Here is a 15,143-nt window from a genome sequence, read left to right as displayed (position 1 = left end):
GGGATTGGGAGGGAGACAAACCATAAGTGACTCTTAATCTCACAAAACAAACTGAGAGTTGATGGGGGGAGGGGGATGGGTGAGGGGTGGTGGGGTTATGAACATTGGGGAGGGTATGTGCTACGGTGAGTGCTGTGAAGTGTGTAAACCTGGCGATTCACAGACCTGTACCCCTGGGGATAAAAATATATTATATGTTTATAAAAAATAAAATTTAATTAAAAAAAAGAGCATACAACTCTTGATCTCAGGGTCATGAGTTCAAGCTCCACATTTGGGTGTGGAACCTACTTTAAATATATATATACATATGTAAGTACATACATACATAAATCAGAGATGCCAAAATGTTCTGATTGAGACCCACAGTAAGAAGCGTGTTTTACAATATATATTGTAAAAAACCCAGCATAGTTTGAAAACACTATACTAGGTGTTCCTAGGATTCATCCACAGCTGATATCCTGTGACTCAGGTTAATTAGATTGGTCTTGACACTGCAGGTATCTTTCATTATCTGAATCTGATCTTTTCTGAAAATCCTGTGGAAAACACATTTTTTAAAAAATGAAATGCTGTATTTCATTATTTTAATGAGAAAAATAATAATGTATTCCCAACTCATCTAGTAACACTAATCATTTCCCTGAAATATTTCTAAACTGCTATTAAATACTTACATAATAATCCATCAAGAATTTTGAAATAAAATAAAATATTTAGAGCACCTGGGTGGCTCAGTGGGTTAAGCCGCTGCCTTCGGCTCAGGTCATGATCTCAGGGCCCTGAGATCGAGTCCCGCATCGGGCTCTCTGCTCAGCGGGGAGCCTGCTTCCCTCTCTCTCTCTGCCTGCCTCTCCGTCTACCTGTGATCTCTCTCTGTCAAATAAATAAATAAAATCTTAAAAAAAAAAGAAATAAAATAAAATACTTAAAAGACCAACTTTCCATTGAATTGACAATGAAGCTATTAGTGTTTTTGTGCACTGTGAACAGTGGTATACTGCAACAACTCACAAGAGCTCATTTTTTAAATTATAAGAAATATCTGAGGGGGCACCTGGGTGGCTCAGTGGGTTACAGCATCTGCTTTCGGCTCCGGTCATGATCCCAGGGTTCTGGGATCAAGCCCCACGTCGGGCTCTCTGCTCAGCACGGAGCCTGCTTTCCTTCCTCTCTCTCTGCCTGCCTCTCTGCCTACTTGTTATCTCTGTCAAGTAAATTTAAAAAAAAAATTAAAAAAAAATATCTGAGAAGGCTGTAAAACAGTAGCTTGAAGCAGACTATGGTAGGAGTATTTATATCAAAGGAATCACCAAATGCTGCATATCAAGGCTTTCTCCCTCAAACCCAGACCTAGTCATTAAACATTTCCAGACTATAATGTACAAAGGTAGAGAGAGGAAGCCATGACTCAGAGGGTTAGATGGTGGTGTTTTCATCCTATTTTGATGTATAGCAGTTTTGGTCATGTTTTTCTTCCAATAAAATCAGTATCATGTAATATATGATAAAAGCAGGTGTTTTTACAAATAGCACTAATAATTCTAATAGGAAGATTTCTTAATTCTATAATGTTATTGAAGAGAAAAAGAACAAATATTCTCATTTGCTTTGTCCAACTACCTCTCATAATTCTCCTTTCCTTAACCTAGTGGATCATTGCTTGATAGGAAAACTGAAATCTGATAATACCAAGACCTAGGTGGATGAATTCTGATAAAGCCAATCCCAGGTGGATAAAATCTCCAAACTATAAAATATACAAGATTCTCAGAAATTCTGTGGTGTTGATCAGCTCCATGCTGATCATGTTTATCAACATTGATTAAAAAAATAGGGGGACACATGGATGCCTCAGTAGATTAAGCCTCTACCTTTGGCTCAGGTTATGATCTCAGGGTCCTGGGTTCGAGCCCCACATCAGGATCTCCACTCAGCGGGGAGCCTGCTCCCCCCCCACCTCAGCCTGCCTCTCTGTCTACTGGTGATCTCTGTTAAATAAACTTTAAAAAACCTTAAAATAACTAACTAAATAAATAAATACATAAAAATTTTTTAAAAATAGGGAACATACAATCTCTGGATTGTGATGACCACATGCTCTAATACAGCTCTGACAGCAATGTGCAACCTGGTAGCATTTCTAGACAATTACAACAAAACTTTCATACATTCAGGAAAGCAGCCTTTCTGGGTAAACATAAATAATAAATATTTTGCTCAAGTAAAGACTAGAAAAGTTAAAATTGCAAGAAATTGGGAAACAAGGGCAGAGGAAAGAAAATACCATCACTGAGTTAGGGTAGTAGACAGAATCGTTCACTGAAGTTGCATTTAGCATGTGAATCTTTCCATTTCCATAAAGAAACATAGTTTACAGAATATTAATTAATTTGCTATCAAAGATATTTTCAAGTTAAGGTGGAAAGATGTCATTTCAATTTTTCACCATGTCTCTTGAGCAGATGGTCACATTATCAGTCATCTTCACTCACAGAGTGTGAAATATGAACATTTAAGGAAGCATAGATGAAGGAGAAGGCACAAGCCAGAGAAGAATCACTGACAGAGGAGAGGGCATTGTATTTTCAACTAAATACTTAGTAAAAACTATGGAAGAAAACAAAAACTTGTAAAAGAAATGGAGGTGCAAGAAGTTCAAAGAAGGTACACTTGATGTTTCTCCTGGTGCTCTCTTACCCTCTCTTAATTTGTGAAAGAGTGTCCTTAGAATGTTCTACTTTACATTCATAGAGTAGAACAAGAAGCATAGCTTCCTGATTGCAGTTTGTTTACACACTATGTAGTTGCCTAAACTCAAGTTTAAGTTGACTTACTGCTATTCTGATTTAGGCACGTGATTTTTCTAAATGTGAACCTTCCCCCATCATAAAAACTTATTTTAGAATCCAAAAATTAGCTATATAAATGTTAGCTTTACTGTTAGACACAGCATTATCATTGCTTTCTGTATATAATAATGCTACTGGATTGTAAACATTTTGAAGGCAATTGTTTTGTCTTGTAATATTTTATCTTCTTTAACATTTAGTTCAGCAATGGTTAGGTAGCAGTGTCTGTACTGGTGCCCATAAAATCCTTTACTGTTTCTCTTGAAAGTATCCTGAAGGGTGTCTGGGTGGCTCGGTCGGTTGAGTGTCAGTCTCTTGATTTCGGCTCAGGTCATGATCTCAGGGTTGGGGGATCCAGCCTCATGACAGGTCCCATGTCAGGCCCTGTGTTGGGCTTCATGTAGGGCTTCATGTTCATCAAGGAATCTGCTTGAGATTTTCTCTCTTCCTCTCTCTCTGTATACTACCCCACTCTCTCTCACTCTTTTTCTCTCTCTCTATGTCTCTGAGACAAATAAATTAAAAAAAAAAAAGCACCCTGAGGAGGAAGAACCCAAGAATGTGCATTAGGAAGTCTGAATTCTTGATCTATTAAACATTACATTCCTTGAATATCTAATAAAATATTTGGGCTAATTTATTTCTAAGTGTCTAATATGTGTGCCCATTTTCTGCTCAGATAAGACCTCATCAATTAATATTGTCCTTTCAATGTACACACTTTCCTCTACCCTACAACATTAAAAAATGTACATAGCTTATGAAGATAATTATATAAAAATGAAGGTTTTTGTTTCTCCTCTAGATGATATAATCATTATCCTGAGTGAAAATTTAAATGTGATCTATTTAAAGAGGAAAGTCATATTCATAGTATGTCTTGATTACTGGAAGTCTTTGAACAAAATCTTTCATTACATGCTTCTGAGGAAAACAGCTCACTGTCAATTGAATGCAATCATAGCTGGTTAAATGGCCAGATACTCAAAATACTCAATTGAGGACAGTCTCTAGTGGGATGCCTCAGGACTCTGCATTGAACCAATTCCACATTTCTTGCTATCAATGATTTTCATGAAAATATTAAAAAACATCATGTCATAACTTGACATGAGGATAAAAGAATGCACCACCTTGAAGTAAACATTTTTCAAATGGCAGAAATTGTAATAATGGACTTAAATCAACAAAAAGGAATTTAATGAAAGAAATGTTAGGCAACTCCTGTGTCTAATTTTTGAATAATCGACTACATAAAGCAGATAAAGGGAATATTTAGCTTTCTAGCATCTTGAAATTAAATAAGCCCCAGGTGTTTCTGTTTACAACAAACTCAACAGAAGTCAAGACTGCATCGGTAGCCAAACATCTAGTGAAAGATGGGCAAATATTATGTCTAGACAATAGATATGTTCAATGCTGCATCCAGAGAGTCTCCCTTGGTTTCAGTATAGAGTCACAATTTAAAGGAATAAGGTCTTGTGTTTTTAGTGTCCTATTCAAAGGGAAAATAATTGAATTTATTCAATAAAAGTTTGCTTTCAGTGTTTATAGTAGTACAAAGAACAATGATGGCATATGTAATTTTGGGAATATATTCATTTGATGTTATAGTTCAAAGATTTTATTTATCTATTTGAAAGAGAGAGTGTGCATGAGCAGGGGGAGGGGTGGAGGGAGATGAAGAAGCAGACTCCCTGCTGAGCAGGGAGACCTATGCTGGCCATCCCAGAACCAGGAGATCATGACTCCAGCTAAATTCACATGCTTAACCAATGGAGTCACCCAGGCACCCCTGATGTTACATTTAAAATAAAAATAATTAAATACTTTTCACTTAGTGGCAGAATAATATTTAAGTATAAGGAGCAGCCTCTAATGCAGTAGCATACAGTGAATTTACTCTAGGTTGTGTATGGAGACATGAAAGGTAGTTGACACCATCACATGACTTCACTGTACATAGAGATATCACTCATGCCTGTTTCTCAATAGTCTGATAAGTCAGGACTATTCCTCCATCTATGTCTTTGAAATTGGGCTTAGAATAAAATCCAAGCTCTGCATGGCTACAAGTCTCTCTATAGTCTAGACCTGCTTACTGTTCTACCTCACTCTTTATTCTTCCTTTTTGCAAACCTTTAGCTCTTGTGGTTTTCCAATACATCCATGAGTACAACCAGATTTATTTTATTTACCTAAAACAGATAGAAAATGCCTATAATATGTACCAGGCTTGTGTACAGAATGCAACTTAAGTAACACTAGTGTAGCTTTTTCTATGAAATATTAAGAAATTTTGTAAATACACTATCTAAGTATTATTTATGCAGCAATTCCCCATTATTGTAATCAATCACCATCTTTTAGTATGGGTTCCTCAAAGCCAGGATTACTAAGTAAATAAATCATTTCAATTTTTAAAAAGTTTTACCCATGGCATTCTTTCACTGATAATACAAAAAATCATGGATAATATTTGTCATGTGAATCAGTGACAAAACAAAATATTAATTTTTGGTCTATTTTTTTAGTAAGTGTGATAGACCAAACTAAAATGACCATTTCATTCATTTAAAAGAGAAATGTCCATGAACAGGCATTTATGCAAAGAAGACAACCAGATGGCCAACAGACACATGAGAAAGTGCTCCACATCACTCGGCATCAGGGAAATACAAATCAAAACCACAATGAGATACCACCTCACACCAGTCAGAATGGCTAAAATTAACAAGTCAGGAAATGACAGATGCTGGTGAGGATGCAGAAAAAGGGGAACCCTCCTACACTATTGGTGGGAATGCAAGCTGGGGCAGCCACTCTGGAAAACAGCATGGAGGTTCCTCAAAAAGCTGAAAATAGAGCACCCAGCAATCACACTACTGGGTATTTACCCTAAAGATACAAATGTAGTAATCTGAAGGGGCACGTGCCCCTGAATGTTTACAGCAGCAGTGTCCACAATAGCCAAACTATGAAAAGAATCTAGATTTCCATCAATAGATGAATGGATAAAGAAGATGTGGTATATATACATACATACACACAATGGAATACTATGCAGCCATCAAAAGAAATGAAATCTTGTCATTTGCAACAACGCGGATGGAACTAAAGGGTAGATATTATGTTGAGTGAAATAAGTCAATCAGTGAAAGACAATTATCATATGATCTCCCTGATATGAGGAATTTGAGAGGCAAAGTGGGTGTTTGGGGGGTAGAGAAGGGAAAAAAAATGAAACAAGATGGGATTGAGAGGGAGACAAACCGTAAGAGACTCTTAATCTCACAAAACAAACTGAGGGTTGTGGGGGGGGCGCTAGGGAGAAGGTCGTTGGGTTATGGACATTGGGGAGGGTATGTGCTATGGTGAGTGCTGTGAAGTGTGTAAACCTGATGATTCACAGACCTGTACCCCTGAGGTTAATAATACATTATATGTTAATTAAAAAGAAAGAGAGAGAGAGAAATGTCCAAAATCTCCAGGTTGGAGATCTGAATAGGCTAAAAAGGAATTCAAGGAGAAAAGAAATAGAAGATACATTATTGAGGCATGGTTTTGATTAAAGTCAACATTTTCTGTACTTTGTTGTTAATGAATCTTGCATATGGAAATTATAGTTGCTCTTAATCTGCTTTCAGAAGACTGATGCAAATATTAAAAAGTAATGTACTAACAAGATTGTTAATGCCACATAAAAGTGCTAATTATACATCATTCCCTGCCTACATAGCTAAACCCAAGAGACATCTAAGAAATTGTTAAATAATCTTCTTCACTAGAAACGTGGATATTGTTGAGTGAATTTCCATTTAAGGACTCTGGCATTATCTCACCCATAAAAAAAGGGAAAATAAATACAAAAAATATAACATATTAAGTGTATTCAGGGAGAAAGATTATTTTGCTCATGGAAAATGACTCATTAATATATTTACATCTGATATTCAACATATGTTTTAAAAGGTAGATTTCATACTGAACTATATTTAGAGTGTATTTGGGGCTCATTATATTGGAGAATTCTTATAAATTTCAGTGTTATAACTTTTAATATTTTAATAGTATCAGTGATAGCAGTCATTTTCCAAAATGTATTTGAAATGTTAGCCTGGTGTTTGGGTTTTATGGTTCTAGCTTTGTTTCTACATTATTCCCATTAAAAGTATTCTTTATACAAGTACAAAAGAGATGTTTTATGAGATTTTTTCCCCTTTGTATAAATACCACTAAAGCAACTGTCTTTTGTCAATTTTAGTTTAAATTTACTTTATAATTTTTTTTTTTTCCGAGGTGGAGGGAGGGGTGCCTGGGTGGGTCAGTTGGTTTAGCATCTGTCTTCTGCTCAGTTCATAATCTCAGGGTTGTGAGAAGGAACACTGCATCTGGCTTTGTGGTGCGTGTGAAGTCTCCTTAAGTTTTTCTCCCTCCCTCTGGCCCTTCTCCCCTCCACCTTTATTTTATTTTGTTTTTTGAATAAATTATTTGAGGGGTGCCTGTGTAGCTCAGATGGTTGGGCATCTGCCTTTGGCTCAGGTCATGATCTCCAGGTCCAGGGATCTGGCCCCACATCGGGCTCCTGGCTCAGCGGGGAGCCTGTTTCTCCCTCTCCCTCTGCCTCTCCCCCTTCCTGTGTGCTTTTTCTGTCTAATGAATAAATAAAATCTTTTAAAAAATGATAAAGAATTTATTTGAGAGAGAGATAGGAAGAAAGAGCATGAGAGGTTGGGAGAGGGAGAAGCAGAACCCCCACCCCAAGCAGAGTCCAACATGGGGAACTATGCCAGGACACCGGGATCATGACCTGAGCCAAAATTAAAAGTCAGATACTTAACCGACTGCTTCATCCAGGTGCCCCTAATTTACTTTTTAATATGAATTATTTTTCTTTGTCTAATAATAGCTTTTTAACAGGTAATTTGCATTTGAAAAACTACTGGTCTTTGATCATTTGCTGGGCATTTTGAATGGCTTTTTTTTAAATTCTATCAACACTGAAATCGTGGTTTCTTTAAACTAGTATCATGCTTTTTAACAATTTTCTAATTTTGTCAGATATGATGTTGTTTGGACCCATTGGTTATTAACCTGAACTGCACTAGTATCTACTACATCAATGGACAAATTAGAAGAGGACAACCACTCTATGGGAATAAATGAGAAAAAGTTGCTTCTCCTCAGGTATACTGCTCAGCAAGCAGAATGCAAACTAAATTTCAATCCCAACTTGTATTATTTTGGTTAGACACCTTTGTGCAGGGCACAAACTATACAACATATTCTTGATGTACCTACTTTTTACAGTAATTTTAAAGTGTGAGTATCATAATGGGTTACAGAAAACAATTATCTTTTAAGTAGACTCCACACACAATATGGAACTTGAACTCATGACCCCGATATCAAGAGTCACATTCTCCACCAACTGAGCCAGCCAGGTGCCCCTAGAAAATAAATTATGATTTGTGCTTTATAGTCTGGGTTATAGTACATGCAGTTTTAAAATGTTTACATCATCCAGGCTTGTCTCAACTTCCTATTTTTAAATTGCTCACATTCAACAGAAAATAGTGTAGAAGGGGAAGATACAGGGCCAGTTTGATAATCCTAGTACTTTTGTTTCTGCCTACATCAGAAACATGATTCACCTACATGTCTCTGACATTTTTCTGGGTATAGTTAACAAATGCTGTTCCAGGTTTCTAGAATTAAAGCTAGGATTATTGTAGGGGCAACTGGGTGGCTCAGTTGGGTAAGTGTCCAACTCTTGATTTTGGCTCAGGTCATGATCTCAGGGTCATAGGTCAGGCTCTGTGTTCAACATGTAGTCTGTCCCTCTCCTTCTGCTCCCTCTACAGTTTTCTCTCTGTCTCAAATAAATAAATAAATAAATAAATAAAATCTTAAAAAACAAAAACAAAAACAAAAACAAAAAAACCTAGGATCACTGTAGTTCAATGGGAAATCTAGAAATGTGAAGTTAAAAGCATGGATATATGAAATGAGGTGCTTGGCTGGCTCTGTCAGTAGAACAGGCAACTCTTGGTCTTGGGGATGAGAATTCAAGCCTCACACTAGGTATAGGGATTACTTTTTAAAAAGGCATGGATAGGGGTGCCTGGGTTGCTCAGTGGTTAAGCCTCTGCCTTCAGCTCAGGTCATGATCTCAGGGTCCTGGGATCCAGCCCCGCATCAGGCTCTCTGCTCAGCAGGGAGCCTGCTTCCTCCTCTCTCTCTGCCTGCTTGTGGTCTCTGTCTCCATCAAATAAATAAATAAAATCTTTAAAAAAATAAATAAAAATAAATAAATAAATAAATAAAAAGGCATGGATATATGAAAAGGTTGTTAAACTGAATTTATACCTGCTTACACCATGCTGCTTCAGCTGACCCATCTGGATTTGACCCCTGTCTGCCTAAACCTGTGGAATAGGCCAGATTCTATTTTTTGCTCATCCTCTTGATTACTAAACTGTCTCGGCCAGCCCTAACTCACTGACACTCAGTGTGTTATGCAAACAGCCAAATATCAAATTTTGGTTAACATGACTAAAAAGGACCTCACTCCACCAAGAATCAAAAAACAAAATGTTGCAAAGGCATTAGTGCACCTGAAATTGTCTTACCCAAGGGCTTTGACTTGAACCTCTATAACTATTCTCATCACACTTGATTTTTTTCTCTTTCTCTGAGTGTTCATTCATTTAAGATTATGGTTACGAGTAAAATAGGGGCACCTGGGTGCCTCTGTCGGTTAAGCAAATGCCTTCAGCTCAGATCATGATCCCAGGTCCTGAGATCAAGCCCTACATGGGGTTCCTTGCTCAGTGGGGGTCTCCTTCTCCCTCAAAATTCTCCTTCTCCCTCAAAATTCTCCTTCTCCCTCTCCCTCTGCATGTGTTCTTTCTCTCTCTCACTCTATCTCAAATAAATAAGTAAATAAATATTTTAAAAAAACAATTAAAAAAAGGTTACAAAATATCTTTAACACTCTGTTTTGTATTATATTATTGTTTCATTGAAATATAGAGTTGAAAGAGACCTTAGAAATCATACACAATCTCTCTCTTTTTTTTATGTAAGCTCTATGCAGGGGTTCCAACTTATGACCCCAAGATCAATAGACAAATGTTTGACTGACTGAGCCAGTCAGGCACATTTAATTCATATAATCTCTGTTCTATTACAACTTTAAATTTTCATTACAAAAGTAGAAATTTTCATTATAAAAACTCAAAAGCAGAAAGAAAAAATAGATCACACTGACACATACTTCTGAAACATTTTTTCACTTAGAAGGTACATAAAAGTTTTTATGTATATATGTATTTATTTATTTTTAAGATTTTTTAAAGTAATCTCTATACCTAACATGGGGCTTGGACTCACAACCCCTAGATCAAGTTTCACATGCTCTGCTGACTGAGCCAGCCAGGTGCTCTGACAGTTTTTATTTTTAAAATGACAATTGTTATTATTCTAATGGGGCACTACATTCTATCATTTGAATATACCACAATTTAGACAGTTGTCTATTTTGGAACATTTAGTTTACTTCTCATTTTTTGCTGTTATAATGCTAAGATGAGCTTGGTTATAGCTACAGATATATCCATACCCATGATTATTTCCTTAGGACAAACTCTAAGTAGGATTCTTTAATCAAATAACATTTTAATTTTAAGGAATTTGTTTAATATAACAAAATGTTCTAATAAATGTTCTGCCTTCTGTACTCCTGCAGGTAGTATGAGGGTACCCTATGCCCAAACCATCCCCAACAATGGATACAATTATGTAAAAGAAACTTTGCTAATTTGACAGGTAAGAAATTGTATTTCTTATTTTACTTTATTTTTAAGATTTTATTTATTCATTTGATGGACAAAGATCACAAGTAGGCAGAGAAGCAGGCAGAAAGAGAGGAGGAAGCAGGCTCCCCGCTGAGCAGAGAGCCCGATGCGGAGCTTGATCCCAGGACACCGGGATCATTCCCAGGACATCGGGATCATCACCTGAGCTGAAGGCAGAGGCTTTAACCCACTGAGCCACCCAGGCGCCCCTGTATTTCTTATTTTAATTTAAACTGTTTTGTATGTTTATTAGCCATTTTTATTGCTTCTTTTGTAAATTACCTGGTAATGCCACTTACCCATGTTTTATGAGGATATGCACTTTTACTAATGGCATGAATTCATTTGAGTGGTAAGGTTAGCAGTGTTAACTAATTACAAACTTGGACAATTTGAGATACATTTAGATTATAGTTGGTTTGTGGAAATGCCTAACACTGAAACAATAAAGTTCATATGAATGCTGCAGAGATTTTCTATTTTTTTCCCAGAGGTTTTTTCTTAAAGCCATATCATTCTGTTCAATTTGGGTTTATCCAGGATTTTACTGATAATCTTTGTAAGATTATCTCATAGGTGATTTTTTTTTAACTCTGAAACTTTATATATATTTGAATGTTTTCCACCAGATGTGACTTATTCCTAATACAAGATTTAAAAAACAATTTTCTTTTTTTAGACAATCAACTTTTTTAGTTAGGGCATTAAACACTGTTCTCAATACATTTATTGTACAATATACTACTAATAATTACTGAGCACCAGTGAGGATTAACACAATGTATAAGGATTTTACAGCTAAAGGCAGTATAAATCTGCCCCCTAGGAAGATAATAGATTACCTGGTTTCTGGATGAAATGGAATTGCTTCTTGGCCTTTTGGCTAAGATCAAGTGTGGATGAAGTGTAATTAATAAAGCCAGCAACTACACCTCAGAAAATTATGATTTAGTAGGAGGAGTAAAACGGCAAAATTAGAAAGTTATCAATGTACCTCACTAAAGGAAAAAATGATTGGAGTTTAAGTTTTTAAAAATGAAAAAAAAAAGTTCAGGTCCATATTTATTTCAGAACTTGAGAAGAAAAATGTTATTTTGTGAGCTTAATTCTTTGCATACGTACTTCACTAATAGAGTTAACCTTGATGATGTTGTGTGTGCTTGTCAAGGCCAGTTTGGGGGTTTGATGAAACCTCAAACAGAAGGAGTTTCTAGTTTCACATAGGGAATATGAGATTGGCTGCTATCTAAGGAGAGATGCTATTTATAGGAAGGAGTGAAGCTGTGGAGATAGATTCATTTTTAAGAAGGCTAGATAGTGTTTCTCTGATCACCTCATCCCCCCCACCCTCTCGAATGTGTGGCTCCTACACGGAACCTTTCTGTTATTAAATACTTAATCCATAGAACTTTTTTTTTTCTTTTCAAACTGCCCCTCTCTACCTTCTCTGGGTTATATTCTTCAATATCCAAATTTATTACATTTCCCACAGTACTTCCAATTTGCAGCTGCTTCCTGTCCTAAAACATTTCATCTCTTCTCAATTGACAGTGATGCCGCTCCTCTCTATTTTTAATCCTCTGTCTCTCTGCATCAGTTTTTCTCTCACATGCACAAACACCATCCATCAACCCCTGTACTCCTTGTGTTGCTTTGTCTCTGAGTCAAAACGTTTACAATTAGGATGTTGGATGAAGTTAATTATAAATGAACATTTCCCCATTAATTATATGATTAAACAATTGGATGGACAAAGTCCTTTATGGTAGGATTGATGGGTTTGTGTGCTTTACATTATCTTATTTTGCTTAGGAAAAGAGATTTTCAGAGTTGAAAAAAATACATTTTACCTCCATAAAGTCATACAGGATACCAGTCCATTCTTTAAAAACAATGGTGGAGTCACTTTATGAAAATAAGTTCCACAGATAATTTATCTGAGAAATTGATATTTATCTGAGAAATTCACTTCTGAGTGGCAGTGAAGTCCCCAAAGATGGGTGAAAAAGTATGTATTTAAAAGTATGTAGGGGGGTGCCTGGGTGGCTCAGTGGGTTAAAGCCTTTCCCTTTGGCTCAGGTCATGATCTCAGGGTCCTGGGATCGAGCCCCACATCGGGCTATCTGCTTAGTGGGGAGCCTGCTTCCCCATCTCTTTCTGCCTGCCTCTCTGCCTACTTGTGATCTCTGCCTGTCAAATAAATAAATAAAATCTTTAAAAAAATAAACAAATAAAAGTATGTAGGGATGCCTGGGTGGCTCAGTGGGTTAGGCTTCTGCCTATGGCTCGGGTCATGATCCCAGGGTCTGGGATTGAGGCCCGCATCAGGCTCCTTGCTCAGCAGGGAGTCTGCTTCTCTCTCTGCCTCTGCCTGCTTGTGCTCTCACTCTCTCTCCCTCTCTCTCTCTCTGACAAATAAATAAATAAATAAAATCTTAAAAAAAAAAAAAAGAATTACCCTACTTTCAAAAAAAAAATAAGTAATATCACCTCAAGAACTTAAGGAAAAGATTGCATGATGAAGCATGATTTCTCTGACTTCTCAGATCTAGATTTAATTTGATAAATACAATACATTTCCATTATTATAAGAAAAAATGAATATTACCACAGAAAAATAGATGGGTTATTTCACTTAATTTAGTCCCATCACTTGCTCTTTCTGTGGGACTATCATTCAATCTAGCTTATTATAAAGAAGACACATAAGGTTTTGTGATAGCTGTGGAATCAATCTATGACATTACATAGCGTTTTTTTTTTTCTTTTTTTAAAGTAAACTCTATACGCAGTGTGGGGCTCAAACTCTGCAATCCCAAGATCAAGATTTGCATACTCTACTGACTGAGCCAGCCAGGTGCCCCATCACAGAGTGTTTTTTTATCTGCCTAAATTTTCTTTTATTTCTGGGTTGGTGCATTCATCTTGAAATAGAGTCATTTTACATAGTTCTGTATTTAAGCCCTATAAAAATCAAAATCTCTTAATAACACTTGATAATCCAAATCCATTGTTATAGTATAATGTAATAGTTATGTAAGGATATCATTCCCCATTATATATATGCAACCTAATTATTCAGTGGCAACCACTAAAAAAAAAAAAAAAAACAAAGAAAAGAAAAACAAAACAAAACAAAACACTTATTCCATGGTACATAAAGATAGCACTATGATCTCAACCTGAGTACTCCAGTGAAAAATAAATTATTTGGCCCTGGTTAGTGTTTATTATAATAATTCTCAGAAGAATGAGATGTACTTTTAATGACATTCTAGCTTATGTAAGACTATAAACTTAAAAAATTTCATAACTTTGAACTTTAACTTTTTCAGTATTCTTCAGTTTGATTTGCTCCATGTGTACTTCTTCCAGTAAGCCACAGAAGTTGTAAACAATGGAAAATATAAAAGGCTAATGAATCATATTTTGGGACATAGAAAAGGTCAAAGTTGTACAGTTTATGATTACCTTCTAGAGAATATATAGGACATTAAAATTCTGGTGCTACAATCTTGTGACATAGAATATAATGAGAACTATAAATAATAAACAGTATGACATGAATCTTCTTGTGACAATAGGAAATACTTAACCCAATTCCCATTACTAGCAGAAGAAAGGGCTACTTTGATGATGTTTATCTTTTCCTTTTGCAATAAAGAGCTATTTAAGCCACAGAAAAGAAAAGGAAAATGTTTATGTTCAAGAGTGATGAATATGTTGCATTATGAGCACTTTCCAAATTGAATAGGATGTTGTGCTATAGGTTAATATTTGCTTATGTTATACTACAATAATTTAAAAATAGCATTTTTAAGGCAAATCATGTGTTTAAAATGAATGTTTGGCTGTCATTGAGGATGCCGGCACCTATGATAATGAAATGTTACCGTATTCCCATACAGAGGGTGTGAATAAACAAAAATACTTACAATTTACTTGCATTTAACAACAAGATCCCAGGCTTATTCTATACTTACACTTACTGAAATTTGTTATATAGGCACAGAGCTCTCCATAAACTAAAGAAAATATATTCATCCTATATCACAGAGTTATAAATAAAACTTCAATGCCTCAGTTGATTAATAGCTATTTTTTTATTGCTCACTATAGGTATTCAGTGCTGAGAAATGACACAAAAAATAACAAACACAGGGTGTTACAAAAGAGAAAGATTGCTGAAAACCAGCAGTTTGTGTTGGTGGAACTTCCTTGTTACAGAGAATTTGTCATGAATTGTTGTAATTGTGGGTAGTCTTTCAGAGCCTTTATCACTCTACTTCCTTTGAGAAAGAAAATGTATCCTGTCCTGCTGTCACTTACACACCTTTTGGCAACTCTCCAGAGATTCAGCACTACTGTTGACACAACTTGATTTCTTGTCAAAACATCTTTTAACATCTGGCTCAAAAGATATCTTTGA

The sequence above is a fragment of the Enhydra lutris genome, unplaced genomic scaffold, assembly GCF_002288905.1.
Source record: "Enhydra lutris kenyoni isolate GAN:26980312 unplaced genomic scaffold, ASM228890v2 scaffoldscaffold53, whole genome shotgun sequence".
NCBI lineage: Eukaryota > Metazoa > Chordata > Mammalia > Carnivora > Mustelidae > Enhydra > Enhydra lutris.
The sequence above is the reverse complement of the archived record's forward strand: the minus strand, read 5'-3'. Positions refer to the sequence as shown.